This window comes from Falco peregrinus, chromosome 1 (genome assembly GCF_023634155.1).
Source record: "Falco peregrinus isolate bFalPer1 chromosome 1, bFalPer1.pri, whole genome shotgun sequence".
Classification (NCBI taxonomy): domain Eukaryota; kingdom Metazoa; phylum Chordata; class Aves; order Falconiformes; family Falconidae; genus Falco; species Falco peregrinus.
Genome location: NC_073721.1, coordinates 93,313,041 through 93,329,702, shown reverse-complemented (window position 1 = coordinate 93,329,702; position 16,662 = coordinate 93,313,041). Strand labels below are relative to the sequence as shown.

Sequence of the window (16,662 nt, the reverse complement as noted above, 5' to 3'; positions counted from 1 at the left end):
TTAATTTTTAGAGCACTGCTTTGGTCTTAGGAATCCTTGGAGCAGTTTCTCATATCAGCAGAAATCATGAATGTTCCACAGATACTCATTAACTTTGGAGATATAGACTAAAGATCTGAATTTTTCCACTGTTCACTGATCAATAGGTTAAAATTAGGTAAATTTTCTCTGTAATAACAAAACCCACTTTTTACTTGAATTTAAAGGGCAGAAAAATCCTGACAAAAGGTACTCAGGAACTTGCAAAATCTTCCTTGAACGGCTCTCCGGTTTGTACTTTGGGCCATATGAATTATAGAACATCATCGGTGGGGGGAAATAAAAAAAAAAAAAAAGACATTTTTTACACTACTAAAGACTGTAGATCCTAAAACTAGAACTATCAGAAAGGAAAAATATCACATTAGGAAAGAAGAAAGTTGCTAGAAAAAACCCAAAGCGAATAGGAAGAAAGGGCTACGTAATAAAGTAAGACTTAATGAATGCGTTTTCTATTGATACATGATCACTAGAAGGGCTGTGCTTGGCACACCTTAGACATCTGCATTTACCTTAGATGTATTTTTTGCATGGCTGTGTATGTAATGCAGTAGGTACTTGGTCTTTATGAACAGAGCTAACAACAGAGTTTAGGGTCATGGGTGATAGGAGAACAGTGTGAGGGTAGAAGTGTTTGTAGACACTACTATCAAACAGTTGGAATAACCAAGCCCACATACTTCACAGTTAGTAGCAGGTAACGCGGAGTTAATGAGAGCGAATGTTTGAAATGAATTTCTTGCTGCCACCTAGTGTCTAACGGCAAAATGGCAAGGAAATTTCTAGAGTTCCAAGCACGGATTTTACATTCAACATCAGGGTATTCCTCTTATTCCACTTCATACCGAAGTGTAGACAAAGGCCAGTCCTAATATGAAAGTGTTTAAGGTTTTCCCTTGAGAAGAATGGGAAAGTGTAATTTAGCTTGTGCAAGCGATTCTGTGAATTTTCGATGAGAAGTACTCAGTAGAATGGCAGCTAATGTGTTAAAAGTTGCTCTTCTCAAGCCGATTCCCAGCAGAACAGTTTTATGAGGTGCCAGAAGAAATGCTTAATAATATTACTTCCATAGTAGACAGGGTGGAGCCTATTTGCAATATTGGGCTCTACTACTAATTTTCTCCATTAACCCAGACATACTATACCTTCTAGTAGTGTTTACCATCCTCCAGAAAGACCCCAAAGGGTTGTTTTCCTGTTTTATATATAAATCTATATCTATATACGTAATCTCATAGGAATACAATAGGGTACTTGACAGGCTGATCTGACAAACTCAGATAAAGATGTTGTTATTGGTTACTTTGGTTTTTAGATTACTTTTCCTCACAGTCCTCTTCGTTCCACCTGTTCTTGCTCATGAGCCTTTGCTTCCCTGTGCTCCTGTTCTTATATCCTGCAAGTACCATCCAGTCTTTAACTCTTCCCCTTCTCAGCTGCACTGAAGCTTTTGGCTGATGGGAGAGAAGGGTTGTTACACTGGGAAGCAATGCCAGTTCTGTTTGTTTTCAGGCCAGATGTGAAAGACAAGCAGAAGTTGACTGCCACTGTAGCAGTTTTTGTGATGGGAGATGCCGAGTTGTTCCTAATGCATACTGCTGAATGCAGTTATGATGAACACACCCCGCCATCCATTTATTGTAACGGATTTATTGCAAACATCTGAAGAGACTGTGACATCCATATTTTACAATGTAATGAATGGAGACGCTGGTTGCAAGAAAATATTGAAAAAGACAATGCAAAATCAGTTCACCTGAATAAGTGGGTTGGTGATAAGAGGTTTTTCAAAACAGGAAAAGGGTGATCTTTCACTGAGAACAATCATCCACCCTGTTCCATGCTAACCTCCACACCTAGATCATCCAGTTATTTAACAAATGGTTGACCTTCTTTGCAAGCTGTACTCAACTCATCGTGAGTTTGTTTGCCAGTGAGATATGGCCATGTCTTTTGGGGTGATTTCTTGAAGACCCGCATTTACCATGTTGCCTATACACCCAAACCTCTTCAGTCCTTATCTAATAGAGTCAGTGCAGTGTGAGAAATTGGTGCGCATCTTCCTCTTCCCTGTCAAACAAGTATTGGGGGGGGGCTTTTGTCTTGAAAAAAATTGTTCTGTGGTATTAAAAATAAAGCCAGTCAATAGAACTTAAAGTTTTTGGCTTAAATCAGCGATGACTGAGGTCTGTTGACTTTAATGAATTTAAGTCCACATAGATGAGGGTTGGAATTATATAAATGCAGAAAACATCTCTTCATTCTGTAAGCTCTGGAAATGTTGTTGGCGTAAACCACTGGAACAAACTACCCAGGAGAGAAGTGAATTCACTCTCGACATTTCTGAATAAGACTAAATGCCTTTATGGAAGATATATTTTATTCAAACAGAAATTATATGGCTCAGTGCAAAAGTACCTGGATGGAACTCTGTGGCCTGTATTATAGAATCATATGTCTTTTTGGACCTCAAAATCTAGTGGTCTTCAAAGTTTCCTTTTACTTTTTGCAGTCTCGTGCTGTTGGTTATATTTGCTGTTGCTTAACTAAGACAGTAGACTTTAGGAGAGTCAAAAGCCTTTCTGGAAAATTGCCTGCAGAAGGACTGCAGAGAAGCTAGGAAGTGGTTGAGGGCTCCCTTCCTGCGACAGTAATGCTGGGTAGTTATTGACATATTGAAGTGTGAAACGAGAAGTCCTTCTCAAAAGACTGTGGAAGTCACTGTAACGTGCTGAAGACATATTTAATTGTACGTGAAATAAGAGACAATGTCCATTAGACGTGGACCATCATTAGGGTTCAGTGCTAACACGGTTGGAGGTGACTTTCACGTTCTACTTCTCAAAAGCTGTTACTTGAATTTTGGTGGGGTTTTTTGTTTCAGTCACGCATTGCAGTGTCAGGTAGTATTTGGTTCTGAATTCATAACTTATCCTTGCAACACTGAACTCTGGACATTCACATATTTTTTGGAGATGAAAGCTTAGCTGCTGGCACAGAAGAAAACAGTCTCCTGAAAGAAATGTCTGGACTTAACATCCATCCTCAAACTGGATCAGTTTAGCATTGGCAAGAGTCCATTTGTAATCAATCTGCTAACAGAAGAGTGATAGAGTGGCTACTTTCCTTGAATTAAATAACTGAAACCAAGACTTGGGGTCAGTCTTTGGTGCATATGTATCAATCTGTAAACAGTTGGCCACATTTCTACAAGGTGTTATTTCAACAAATAGACAGTTGTCTGTGCAGGTCTAAATACAGACTGAGGTGAAGGGAAGGAGAGACTTTACGTTTCAACTGACCTTTAGGAAAGAGGTTATATCACATAGGGTAGGGATAATTTAAATGCTCTAGACATGCACTAGCTATGGATGCACTTTCTGATGAAAAACTGAAATTGAGTACAAATAGAGCCATCGAGATGCCCTAGAGCCTCTATTCTACATGAAAACCATTTTAGGACAGTGAGGTAAAGGCTTTGCTAATGTAATGCGTAGACGTGCCCTCTCTCATAAAAGAGTGCAGAATCCTAAATGTTTGTGCTGAACTACGGAAGCGATTATTACTAGATGTTAATGTATCTCAGAGAAAAACTCAGTGACCTAGGAGGAACCGCAATATGCTAAACAACATTTTTTTTTTTAAAAACAGTACTTAATAAAAGTGGTTTCCATAGGAACCCAAATCCATGAGAACTGACAAGTTTTTTTAGGGACATTACGACTGGCATGTAATAGCAATAATAATAGTTTTTTTTGTCATCCTTATGTATGCTGTGTGTGTTTTGATTTCCTGATACTATTTTTCAGAATATAACCTGGACTGTATTTTTTCATTTCAAACACGCCTCTCTGTACCACCTCCTTCAGTTTCTGCAAATTCATTCTTATTGTTTACAGAAAATTTACTTAAAAAGAAGTATGGACTGAAAAGTTTGGGATTTGCTTGTACCATGAAGGAATCTTCTTGTTGCACATTCCAGCTTGAGTCCAGGCCAGGCCAGCAGAGGAAGTCTTTTAGAGCTTTCAGAAAATGTCAGATGTGCTGATAAGAAATCAGACACGTGGGTGGAACCATGATCAGAGCCAGGGCCACTTGACATTGTCTCAGTATCTGGTTACTACACATGATGGATTGCTCCTGCCATCTAGGTTGTGCTCAGTAAGCTGGCACTCACTGTTCCTTCTGCTGGCATCTGCGTGATACCACAATTTGCAACCTTGTTAGCAGTCTCATTTCTAAGTCCATGTACAAGCAAGATCTCAATCTTTTGCTTCTGTATTTCCATTCATCTGGACTCCTTTTATTTGTTTCATTATTCCTCTACTCATTCTTGGATAAGATATAGTATTCTGTAATTTATAGTGGAGCTGATTCCTTTGGTGAGTCTGAGGCAGGCAGAAATAAGAAAGTCCTTACAGGTTGCCTAGGCTGCTAGGAGATGGACGGATCCACCTTTAGTGTTGGGAGTTGCTCTGGAATTCAGCTTCTGAGACCACCTGGCCCAGCCAAGCCTTTGGCAAAGATAAGTGTCCCCATCTTGCCTGCCTACAATTTCTCTTCTCTCTCCCCTTACCTGCGCAGACAGCTCTGTTGGGGTGTGTATATGTATTAGTATTGCATTTACTAATTAGTGTAGAGTGTGAGTTTCCTCAGTGATATATTTAAGGAATGCATAAGGATCACTTGTATGTCTGCCCTTCCACAGCAGTGCAGAAAGGGCTGCATTATTCTTCAGATAACAGAGTTTTATGTGCTTACACAACTTGCAAAACAGTTCTTTAAAAGAGGTGATTGTCAAATATAGTTCCAAAGTCTCGTCTCCTAACGTTGTAGATTTCCTCTGAGAATTCCCCTTAAAGGGAAATCCTTTGATTCGTCAGTGTGACAAACCCATTTAATAATAAAAGCCACTGGAAATAAGCATGTATTTTATTGGCGTTTCTACACATTGAGCTGTAGGGGGAGTTAAGGTCAGACGTTGAATATAAAAGGCAACAGTTGACAAAGTAATGTACAGCATTTGTTTGGTGTCCAGCCAAGGATTTGCAGTGCTTTTAAAATGGTAAAGTACATAGCAAATATTTGATGTGCCAAACCACAGAAGACGGTTGATGATGGTTATGGAGTGGAAGAGACTCTGTAAGTAGTCCCCATAGTGTATTTACTATACTGTACATTTTGCACATGCTATTTATTATACTGCTAGTAATATGTTTGTAGTGCTTTTTTTTTTTTCCCATAGTATATTATCATGAACAGAGACCCAGCGGGAGATTTTTACTTATTGTGAAATAAGAGTTGTGCCTCTTGCGGTCCCCTTCCTTCCGTAAAAATCAAGTTAGCATTTTCAGGAATGAACAATGCAGAAGTGTTTTATTACCATATAGGAGATTGTTCTGGAAACAAAATTAGATGTAACAACATTAAAAAAACAACAGCACCCAAACAAAAAACCAACAGTGACACCCTAAGCCCAAAGAGAAGTCTGCTAATTAAGAAACTGGAGAAGGCTGGTACTTTAAACTTCTATTCTCTGTTACATTGCTTCCTTATTTCTTTATTAATTTTCACACCACCACCATCACCACCATTCATTTCTTTTGTATTGTCTTTTCTCATCCTGACGTGTCTACGGTTCAGTCTTCTGCTCCAATGAAGTCACGATCTGGCTAGCTGCAAGCTCGCCAACTCACTGGCCATGAGCAATGCAGCTGCACCAAGCCAGGGCTCAGCATATGCCAGACCCCTCTGCAGGTGGGCATGCAACTTCTGTGCTTCTGCTAATGCCGAAACTGGATGCTGCATCACTGTGGGGTGAAGGTACTGAAGGCTTCCTGGGGGGCTGCCAGTGTGTTTTGTTTCCAGCTCTGTCAGATCCTCAGGATCAAAGGTGACTTGGCATTTGTTCTGTGTGTGGCCAGGCACCCCAGAGCAGGGCTGAGTGCTTGCTCTGTAAATCTGACCCTTCCTTTCAAAACTGCCTGTGAGAAATCCTGGATTTTACATACGTGTTTTTCCTTAGCTTAGACTGGATGATCCCTTAAGTTCTGTTTTCACTTGCGCTGGTAGACCTAAGCAAATCTGTTGAATTCAGTTACAGGGGAGCTGTAAAAAATTGTAAAACAAAGCAAAAAAAGAAGTCTGTCTGGAGGTGCCTGATTTTAACTACTACAGAGATATCTAAGTTCTAAATGTGGATTAGCTTTCAATACAAAGAGAGCCTACAAGTCTGAGACTTCTGATCTTTATGTACTTGGGCTGCTACTTAATTTTAAGCTTGTGAGTGTCCTGTTTGAAGGTGGGACTCTCTCTTGCTTAATGTTAAACATGTGCATAAGTGTTTGTCCGGCTGAAGTCTGCGACTTTCTTCTCAAGGCATGTACGATTTACTGTGTGCATTTGCTAGGCAACTTTAAACAATGCACCTTTATTCTGTTTACAGCAGCTATGGATCCATTTCTCTGTTTGTGGAAATCCACATTTGGCATTTTCAGAGATGCCTGAGCCAAGCTCAAACCTCAGTGTTTGGATATGGGGTGATGGTAGACACATGTCTTGTCAGTTCCACAGTTTTGTTATTTTTTAAATGTATCTGATTATACACGGGGCTTATATAGTGAAAACAAAGCTTTCATTAGCCCAGTTTGGGAGGAGCTGTGGTTAAAGATGAGGGAGAGAAATGACAGAAAAGGATCGTGAGGAGGGAGGCAGGGAAGGATGAAGGCAGGCAAACAACCAATGGTGTTACAGCAAGTGAGGACAAAAATTCTAGAGGCAGCCTTTCGGGGATGAATGAGTGATTAAGAGCTAGCTGCCTCCCGGCTTCTTTGGAGATAGTGAGTGTTGTCTCACATGGAGTGGACTGGTGGTCTCGCATGAAGGAGTGGACGGGTCATCCAGACATATGTTCCTGAGTCTGGGCTGCAGGTACCTTTCTGCCTGTGTGTGAGGCTGCCTGAAGAAGAGGCTTCAGGAGCCTGGCAGTCCTGGGCTTTAACCTCATAAAGGCTGCTTCCCTCTTATGCTTGCAGTTTCCCTGGTGGTAGGAAGAGGATACCAGGTCCCTGCTGTAGGTGGGCTCTGCTGAATTTCAGGAAGAGGAAATAAAGGGGCTAGAGGATCAAGTTGAATAGAAAATGGTAGTCCCTTTGAGGCTGCATTTTAAATCAAATTAAAAATAATTCATTTTGATAGGTTTTTATAGGTTTTATAGCATCATGGGACCCAATCAACTGAGAAGCAAGTGTGAACAAAGCCTATCCATATTTCTCTTTGCTAAGGATATATTTTACAAATCAGAAACTGAAACGCTGATAAATTACAATGCCTGGATCTCAGCCAGATGGGGTCTGGGACAAAGTGGCTGACCAGTCACATCTGTTCTGTGCCTTCTCCACAGAACCTCTTCTCACATTAGGACCAGTAATGAACTTAACCAAAATAGTGGTAATTTATAGTGAAATGCGGAGTATGGCAGGAAAACAGGCTGGAGTTTTCAACAGCCTGAAAAGGCAGAGAACCTAAACTGGAGGGAAAATATCTCTCTGAAGATGAAGGGCAAGATTCTCAATTGATGTACATCTCTGCAACTTGGCATCCGTGAAGCTATGCTGATTTACACCAGCTGAAAAATCTGGAAGGGAACAATGCACTTTTTGTTTAATTTTTATGTGCTTCTCAGACCATCCGTCACATTCAGTTGCAGAGCAATAACATTTGGTAGATGTTTAGTCTTGATTTTTTTTTTCCTGAAATGGGAAGTGAATTAAATGAAGTGAAGATAGAATAAAGCAATTTGATTATTAGAGTTAGCTGAACAGTCTGGAACAAAAAAAGATAATGTCAAATAATGTATTTGACATCATAGTAAAATACAGGCAAATGCATTATTTCTTATAAAAATTGTTAATAGAAATTTACAGAAGTAGATTGTGCTGGATATGACTAGATTTAGGAAGAGCTGGCTGTGTGAAACTCTCTGGCTAATCCATCTCTTTCATAGTATATGTTACATACCCTCTGCCTGTTGCACCTTTACCATCCACTGGCAGCATCACTGAGTGCTGAATGTCATCAGAAGACTCAAGATCTGAGCGTTACCAGTTCTGGTTTAGGGAATGAAAGGGAATTTGGACTGGTGTCTGCCTCTACCTGCTGAGCTCATTTTGTTGCAGTGGTTGAAATCACATGCCAGTCCAGCTGTGTACCCTTTACAAAATGGCTCTTTCTGAAGGGAGGGTGATAGACTGGTGGCTTGCTCAGACAGGAGCACTGTGCCAAAGCAGTAGAAACAATTTATGGACTGAAGACCATGCTCACCTAAAGGAACAACTGATTGTAAAGGGCTCCTTTCTGTTTCTGCCTAAGCCTGTTATCAAAGGTGGAGGGGAAGAACAGGTGATGCCAAACTACTGGCTTCCTCACGTGCAGGCAATGTTAGACTGAAAACAGGGCTGACGACCTGGCAGACTTTATGTCCATCACTGCAAAATGCTGACCCATGCATCAGCATTGGTACGGAGTGGGAAATGACTGGTGCCAGCAAAAGTTTCGGAGCAGGGCATTTCCCCAGCGGACCAAGGGATTGGATTGAAACTCTGGGACTTCCCATTTAGGACTTGTTCTCTGCTGTGGAATACATATATTAAATGACCATTATTCCAGCCCAACAGTAGTTCACAGTCCAATCTGTACTGCCTTTAAAAAAACAGTTTTTTAAAGGTGCTACAGTTTAATATGGGAAAAATATTCCTAAAATATTATTCCTAAGGCTATCAGCCAAGCTGTACAAACCACCCTTGCAGTCAATGACAAATAGTTGTGTGGGAAATACGCTTCCTCTTTCACAGACAATTTTGCAATTTCTAACTGTTATATTTTGCATCCCAAATCAGGAAAGAAAACAGGTATGTGATACTTTCAACAAGACATGCATAAAAAAATCCCAGATCCTGTTCCTTGAGAGTCTCAGTTTGGAAACACTGAAGGAGCCAGGTTTACCTCCCAGGCAGCATGGCTAGGACAATAGCTGGGGAGTCCAGGGAGCAGACCACCTTGCTACACAGCAAGGCAGGTAGGGCAGGGCTGTGGTGAACCAGGCACCAACCAGCCTTGCCATCAGGGAATGCCCAGTTTGAAATAGGCTTACCCAGCGTGAACATCAGGTTAACCCAGTGTGAACTGCAGTGGGAGAGGAAATGCCACTGAGCACAAATTTAAATTCCTTTTATTCCAGCATGGGGAGCTGATGGCAGAAGAACAAGGATATTTGCTGGCAAATCAGCTTGTGAAGGAAATGGAAGAGGAGTGATCAGCTCTGGCTTCTGATGGTGGGTGAGCAAGATTTGAGTGTGTGCTTTATTTGACCTACAGATTGTATGTGGAGTGTGCATTTTCTTGTGCAAGTGCAATAGGCGATCTAGTGTTATGCCCTTCACCAAGAGAGACAGTGAGGTTCAGCTGAGTTGAGAGTGGGGAATTTCTTCACATCACATAGCAGCCCAAGAGAGTAAATATTATGTGGGTTGTGCTGGTACACAGTAGTACACCAAATGTTATTCACGTGGCTTTAGAGGTGTTCAGTCTGATTCAGTGGCTACCCAACACATTTAGTGCCAGAGACCTCTATAACAATATGCTGCTCTTGGACACATAGTTCCTGAAAACATAAATCCCTGTGTGTGGTTACTGTACAACCCGGATCTGACTCATTGCTTCACAAAGCACTTTTAGTTGCTTTGGATATGTGATGATATGCACTATACAAACCTAGTAACCATGCTACTCCCGTAATGGTCTACTATCTCAGAGCTCTCAAGAAAACTTTGGTCTCTGTTATCCACACCATAGCCACTAAGAACTTCATGTGGCAACCTAACCAGGATCCTGTAGCTTCAGCGACTCTGAATCTATCCCCTTGGTGTTCCAGCTGATGGGGAGGTCTCAAGAGGTGTTAGCAGCGTATAGTCCACAGCAAAGTGTTGCACAGTTTTCTTTCCATGCAGTAGGGGGTAGTAAAATACTCGGAGACTACATGTGCAAGGAAAGAACACCAAATAGTAGAGCAACTGAGTGGAAAACAAACAAAATGTCTATTTTTAAACCAAGCTATATCTGTATAATTTTAAATGGGGAACCTTTTGAGTCCTTGTAAAACAAGTTCCTTAAGTGTTTGAACGATGCTATTTAAATGTGTAATGATTTGGCCTACAAAAAAACCCCAACATATTAATTGCTGCACTTTCAGGATGAAAGTATTAAACATTTTAATCGTGCTCTGCATGTTTAGGATGCAAACAAAAGTGCTCATTGTGAACTTGCCAATTAAAGTAGCTGCCAATAGGGAAAGGAGACGTGCCTGTGGCTTTCTTTGGGTTAGCTGAGGTCATGTCTACAAGTAATGCACAGGTTCTTAAAGAAGTTTGGCATCTGAATGCGTAAAAATCCTAAGCAATACTCCACTCTTTCTATCAAAAGTTTTGTAGCTGTTTTCTTCTGACAATAATGTTTACAGAACATCAGGGCTTTTCAATGTAACACTTAAAGAATGCAAAGGGCTGTCTGAGATGTTAGTGCTAAGAACCCAGTTGCAGGACTGCTTTTGAACTTCAGAGCACTGGGCATGAACGTGGCCTAGTCCAATGAGCATCATAAAAATTAAACAAAAAGTGCATTGTTCCCTTCCAGATTTTTCAGCTGGTGTAAATCAGCATAGCTTCACTGATGCCAAGTTGCAGAGATGTACATCAATTGAGAATCTTGCCCTTCATCTTCAGAGAGATATTTTCCCTCCAGTTTAGGTTCTCTGCCTTTTCAGGCCGTTGAAAACTCCAGCCTGCTTTCCTGCCATACTCTGCATTTCACCTTAAACCATCAAGGAAACCCAGTGAAGCTGGTGGAAACAGTCATGTGCTTCGAGTCAAGGAACGGTTTAGAACTTCACTGTTTCAGATCTTAGAGTTTTGAAGTAACAATTTCATTTAAGTCATTTTCTGCAGATTTCTATAGTACCATTTAACATCATATGGAGTATTTCAGTAACATCAGGTTTCTCTTCCAAACAGCATAGAAAAAACAGACTTTTAATTTTCTTAAGGATTTCATAGAAATGTATAACCTGTGGAATTGGTTTCTAGTCATGTTCTCCCACGAAATGAGCCTGATAAGACCTAAATCCCAGCTCACTTATTCCAGTGTATGTTAAGAGCAATCTGAATGACTAACACACAAGGCACACTGGCGTAGAGAGCTGTGAAGAGCTGAGAATCTGGCTTGGTGTTCTCTATTGCGGGAGGGAAGCTGTGTTTAAATCCATATATGAAATGGAAGATATTTATTTTACATTTCTGCAACTGTTTTTAAAAGTTAGATCTCAATCGTGTATTTCTATCTCAGCTGCTGTGGCTTCATAGGAAGATTCTGAAGAAGATCTAGAAATCCTTTGGTGAGTATATACCGAATTCGTGTTATGTAATGGTTTGCATTTTATTGGTAACTATTACTAAAGATTCTGAAGTAAATTAAAAAAAACAACCTGTAAGCCAAATCTACTTTATTTTCAAGAATCTCCAGCTATCACTCACATATCCTTGCCAAACATGTCATTTCTCTTAGCAACAGTATAGATGGCTTTAACAAGTATTTTTAACCTGTGAAAGAAAGTCACAGAGCTCACTTCTGAAATGTGAAATTATGTTCAGATACCTAAGAGCTGGATTCAGTGATAAATTGCTTCCCCTCCTCACAAGACCATGGAAGCTATTCTTGAAGGGCATGCTTAGTGTTTCAGTGTAAGTGGTTTGGATGGAGTTCTGTCTTTCTAGTTGAATTTGGCTTTACTTTTTTCTAATATTATGAATTATTCTGTGTGATAAAATACACATTTATCTTGGGGAAAAATGTTAATATTACAGAGAAAGATTGAGGCAAAGATAACATTAGTTATATACATATTTCTCTGTAATTCATCCACATTTTTACAGTTAAATTGCCACCTGAGTTAGCTTGGGGTAATTTAAATGGCATCCTGGTAGCCATAGTTTCAACAAAAAATTTCCAAAATTTTGCTTGCAGTTTTGCCTACACATAATGTGTAGTGCAGTCTTTAGTGCTGTTTCAGAACCCCTTTAAAAACAGGTATTTCTGGGATGGCAGATGCTAGCAGCAGAGATACTTGGTTGGTATTATCCAGTCAAAGTAAAAGACTGACCAGTCTTTTACAGCCACCTTGTCGGCGGTTTCCATCATCACTGTGGGATGTATAATGCAGAATGATGTGGCAACATAGCTGAGTCTGGCTGTATATGTGCCAGAACCACAAATCTGTTGCTGAATATAATGTACCTTTTTTCCATCTAATGAATAAAGGCATAGATAATACATGGAGGTTCTCACATCCCCCTCTATCTTTCATTCCCATCTTTGGATTGCCTACCAAGTGCTCCAAGTGCAAACTAACATCTGATTTTGATATACCATATCCTGCTATCTCATTTAAACCATGTCTTTGTAGGGCATGTTAATACTTAGCAATATCAGTTAAATACTCTCTTTACTTTCAACATTTATTTAACCAAGTGGGTCAGGCAGACTTGCAATGAGATCACACTGCTAGTGTCCCTTTTTAAGCCTTCTACAGCATCCTGTCTTCTTCAATGCTCATTTTTAGATGGTGAGTTTCATGGGGCAAGCATTATCTTTATTTATGGCTTGTTCAGTGCTAAACACTATTTCATTGTTTGAAGGTTAGTCATACACATTGGCCAATGTGCTTATATTAAGAGCTTTGCCAGACCCAGTGCCTTAATGCTGTTTTTTAACTTCTCTTTAACCTTTTGGAAGAGTCCTTTGAATAGCCACTACGATTTAATTCACCAGTTCTTGAACTTTATTCTGGAGTACTGATTATCAGATGTTAATTTTTTAATAAAATTTGAAAATAAGATTTGAAAAGCTTATCTTATAGTGAGATACATGCCTGGCCATCAGGAATGGAAGAGGGAATATGTAACGTTCACTTTTCCTGTAGGGCTTTTGTGTATAGGTAACCTTATAGTTAGATTCAAAATTTGAAAGAAAAAAAGAACCTTGAGACCTGTTTTAATGTCAGATCCACTTGAATGGCAGGAATAAGAATGCTGATATCACTGGGGTTGAATAAATTTTCTGTAGGAACTAGTGAAAGATAGAGTTAGGGTTTCAGGAAGGAAGGCTGTATCAAGTCTAATTTATTGCTGGATTTATAAGGGTTCAAAAGGTAGCTGGTGTAGTCATAAGCAAATATTTTATTTTCAGTATTCCTGGACACGTATTCCATTTAAGGAAGGTCTGGGATAAGGCTGGGGAACTGGGAAAAAACATGTCAGAGAGAGTAGTATGGCGTGGGCAGGAGCATATGCTTCATATTAGGTATTCCAGTACAGATCCATCCTCTCTCTACAGTATGTGTTAATTTTAGGGCTAGGGCTAGAATCAGGTTTTCAGAAAAGAAGGTAGAAAGCATTTTTATTCTTGCATTCTGCAAGACTGTCAGAGATAGAATGACAGATTGCGTAATTGGAAACAAATGCCTTATATTCGGATTTACTATACAAATCGCTCACTTTGAATTAATAAATTTTAGAGTTTCATTATGACTTTAAAGAGGGAGGCTTCATCAGCCAAGCTCACTGATGGATTGTTTAGGACCAATGGAGATTAGAATGAATGTTGTTTGCTAATGAATCTCAATTGATTTTTCTTTATGAAATAGTCACTTGGTTAGATTTCAGTTTCTGGTTAAAAACAGGAGTAAAGTTAAGAAGAAAATGCTCGTTGAGCCTAGCTTGTCACTAGGTCTGGAATTGCTTCAGGGAGAAGCAGCAGGTTGTTTTATGGAGGGCAAATGCTGTTACTCAGGTGTTTTTTTGTAGAGTTTGTTCACCTGTGTGGGGAGGATGGAGATTTAGAAACACTGCTTCTGATGATACAGCTAGTGCCTTTAATATATTTTAGCTGCAAGAATTAGTTTACTGCCCATATATTAAGTAGGGTTATGGTTTGGGTTTATCTCATGTTTGGGGAAGGAAAAGTTTTGAGCTGAAAGTTTAGGAAGAGGGATGGTATCAACAGCTAATGTTTCATGTTCACATATTCACGTAGGAGTACTACAATTACATTTCAGGTTAGGTTAGAATTGATTTACCTTTTGAGTGTAGAAAATAAGGCTTGAAGAAGTCATTATCGTGTTGAGTATTTCATGATCATCAATGATAAGAACACCTGTTTCACCAAATCCCATTAATTTGTGTTAGGTTTCACTATAGCTATTGGTTACCCAGCTATAATCGTACCCTTGTGATTGCATAAGGACTTGGGAACTCGAAGCACATTGTTTCCAAGATGCTTTTAGATTCCATGGTGCTGGTTTTGGTAGAACTGGTTAAAGAAGAAATTGATAATAATGATCAGCAGTACATGATAGTACACCCAAGGATTCTAGAGAAACTTGTGAGCTAGGTTACTGTTTTGTGTAAAAAGATTGTTCTGAAGAACCAGTGGACACAGAAATTAATATTGTATGTTGACAGAGGATTGACATGGATTTGTGAAGGGGTGTCATGCCTCACAAATCTAGTAGCATTCCGAGGAGCCAATAAGCTTGTGGATAAAGAAATTATGGCTGATATAACCTACTTGTTTTATAACTTACTAAAAACTTTAAAAGAATCTAAGAAGTCAGAGGATAAGATTAAAACACAGAAAGCAGCAATAAACGGTCAGTTTTCACAGAGGAAGGAGGTTACCAGTGAAGTTTCCATGGGATTTGTCCTGAAGTCAGCAATGCTCCAAGTATTAATAAATGGTCTGGAAATGAGGGAAAAATCTAGAGGTGTCTTAGTTTGCTGGCAATACTAAGTTATTCTGTATATAATCATAGAATACTTCGGGTTGGAAGGGACCTTTAAAGGTCATCTAGTCCAAGCCCTCTGTGATGAGCAGGGACATCTTCAACTAGATCAGGTTGTTCAGAGCCCTGTCTGACCTGATCTTGAATGCTTCCAGGGATGGGGCACCTACCACCTCTCTGAGCAACCTGTGCCAGTATTTTGCCACCCTCATCGTAAAAGAATATCTTCCTTATATCTAGTCTAAATCTACTCTCTTTTAGTTTATACCACTACCCCTTGTCCTGTCACTACAAGACTTGCTAAAAGATCTGTCCCCGTATTTCCTATAAGCCCTCTAAGTATTGAAAGGCTGCAATATGGTCTTCTCAGAGCCTTCTCTTCTCCAGGCTGAACAACCCCAACTCCCTCAGCCTGTCTTCATAGGGGAGGTGCTCCAGCCCTCTAAGCATCTTCATGGCCCTCCTCTGCACCTGCTCCAAGAGGTCCATGTCCTTCTTACGTTGGGTTCCCCAGAGCTGGATGCGGTACTGCAGGTGGGGTCTCACAAGAGAAGAGTAGAGGGAGAGAATCACCTCCCTCAACCTGCTGCTCACGCTTCTTTTGATACAGCCCAAGATATGGTCGGCTTTCTGGACTGTGAGTGCCCGTTGCCAGCTCATGTCCAGCTTTTCATCCATCAGTACCCTCAGGTCTTCCACAGGGCTGCTCACAATCGCTTCATCCCCCAGCCTATATTGATGCCAGGTGTTACCCCAATCGGTATGCAGGACCTTAGTCTTGTTGAACCTCATGACGCTAACATTGGCCCACTTCTTGGTCTTGTCCAGGTCCCTCTGGATGGAACCCCATCTCTTGGGAATATCAACCACAACACTTGGATTGGTGTCTGCAGACCTGCTGAGGGTGCACTTGATCCCACTGTTCATGTCATTGATGAAGATATTAAACAGACCCGTGAGCGACACCACTTGTCACTGATTCCATTTGGACAATGAGCCTTTGACCACTATCCTGTCGGTGTGACCATCCAACCAATTCCTTATCCCCCAAGCAGTCCATCCATCAGATCTTTATCTCTCCAATTTAGGGAGAAGGATGTTGTGAAGAACTGTGTCAAAGGCCTTCCAGAAGTCCAGATAGATGACATTCGTAGCCCTTCCCTTGTCCACTGAGGTAGTCACCTCATCATAGAGGCCACTAGATTGGTCAGGCAGGACTTGCTCTTGGTGTATCCGTGCTAGCTGTCTTGAATCACCTGCCTGTCCCCATGTGCCTTAGCATAGCTTCTAGGAGGACTTGTTCCATGATCTTCCCAGGCACAGAAGTGAATCCATAAGGTAAAATTTTACTGTGAAGAATTATAGAAAGGACTAGGATATATACAGTGAAACCAGGAAGTGGCAATTTCAAAATAGGGGGGAAAAAACCCCCACATTTAATTGTTAGGCTGTCAAGATCCTTGTCACAAGATGTTGTGGACAGTTAAAACACGCAGATGCAAAAAGGCCTTGCATGAAGAGAAGAAACCACTGAGAGCTACTAAAGATAGAGGTGCTGCTTCTGGTTCAGGAATTCCTCAGCCACAAATCCCTGGAGGCTGCAAAAATTTTCTGGGCCATTACTGTTGTATATTACAGTGTTCTCATGCTTTTTCCTGGGAATCCACTTATGAATGCCATCAGGAATGGCTGCTGGGTGAATTGGATGCTTGATCTGATCAAATGTAATATGG

At 40.5% G+C, this 16,662-nt stretch overlaps 1 long non-coding RNA gene across 4 annotated transcripts in view; it reads left to right on the top strand.

Moving 5' to 3' along the window:
* LOC114013734 (uncharacterized) overlaps positions 1–16,662 on the top strand; it is a 166,663-nt gene that overhangs the window by 138,110 nt on the left and 11,891 nt on the right. For all 4 annotated transcript variants that reach the window (XR_008745277.1, XR_008745269.1, XR_008745278.1 and 1 more), the window contains 2 exons: positions 9,278–9,371; positions 11,437–11,485. This is a non-coding gene — a long non-coding RNA (uncharacterized LOC114013734). The remainder of the gene's footprint in view (positions 1–9,277; positions 9,372–11,436; positions 11,486–16,662) is intronic.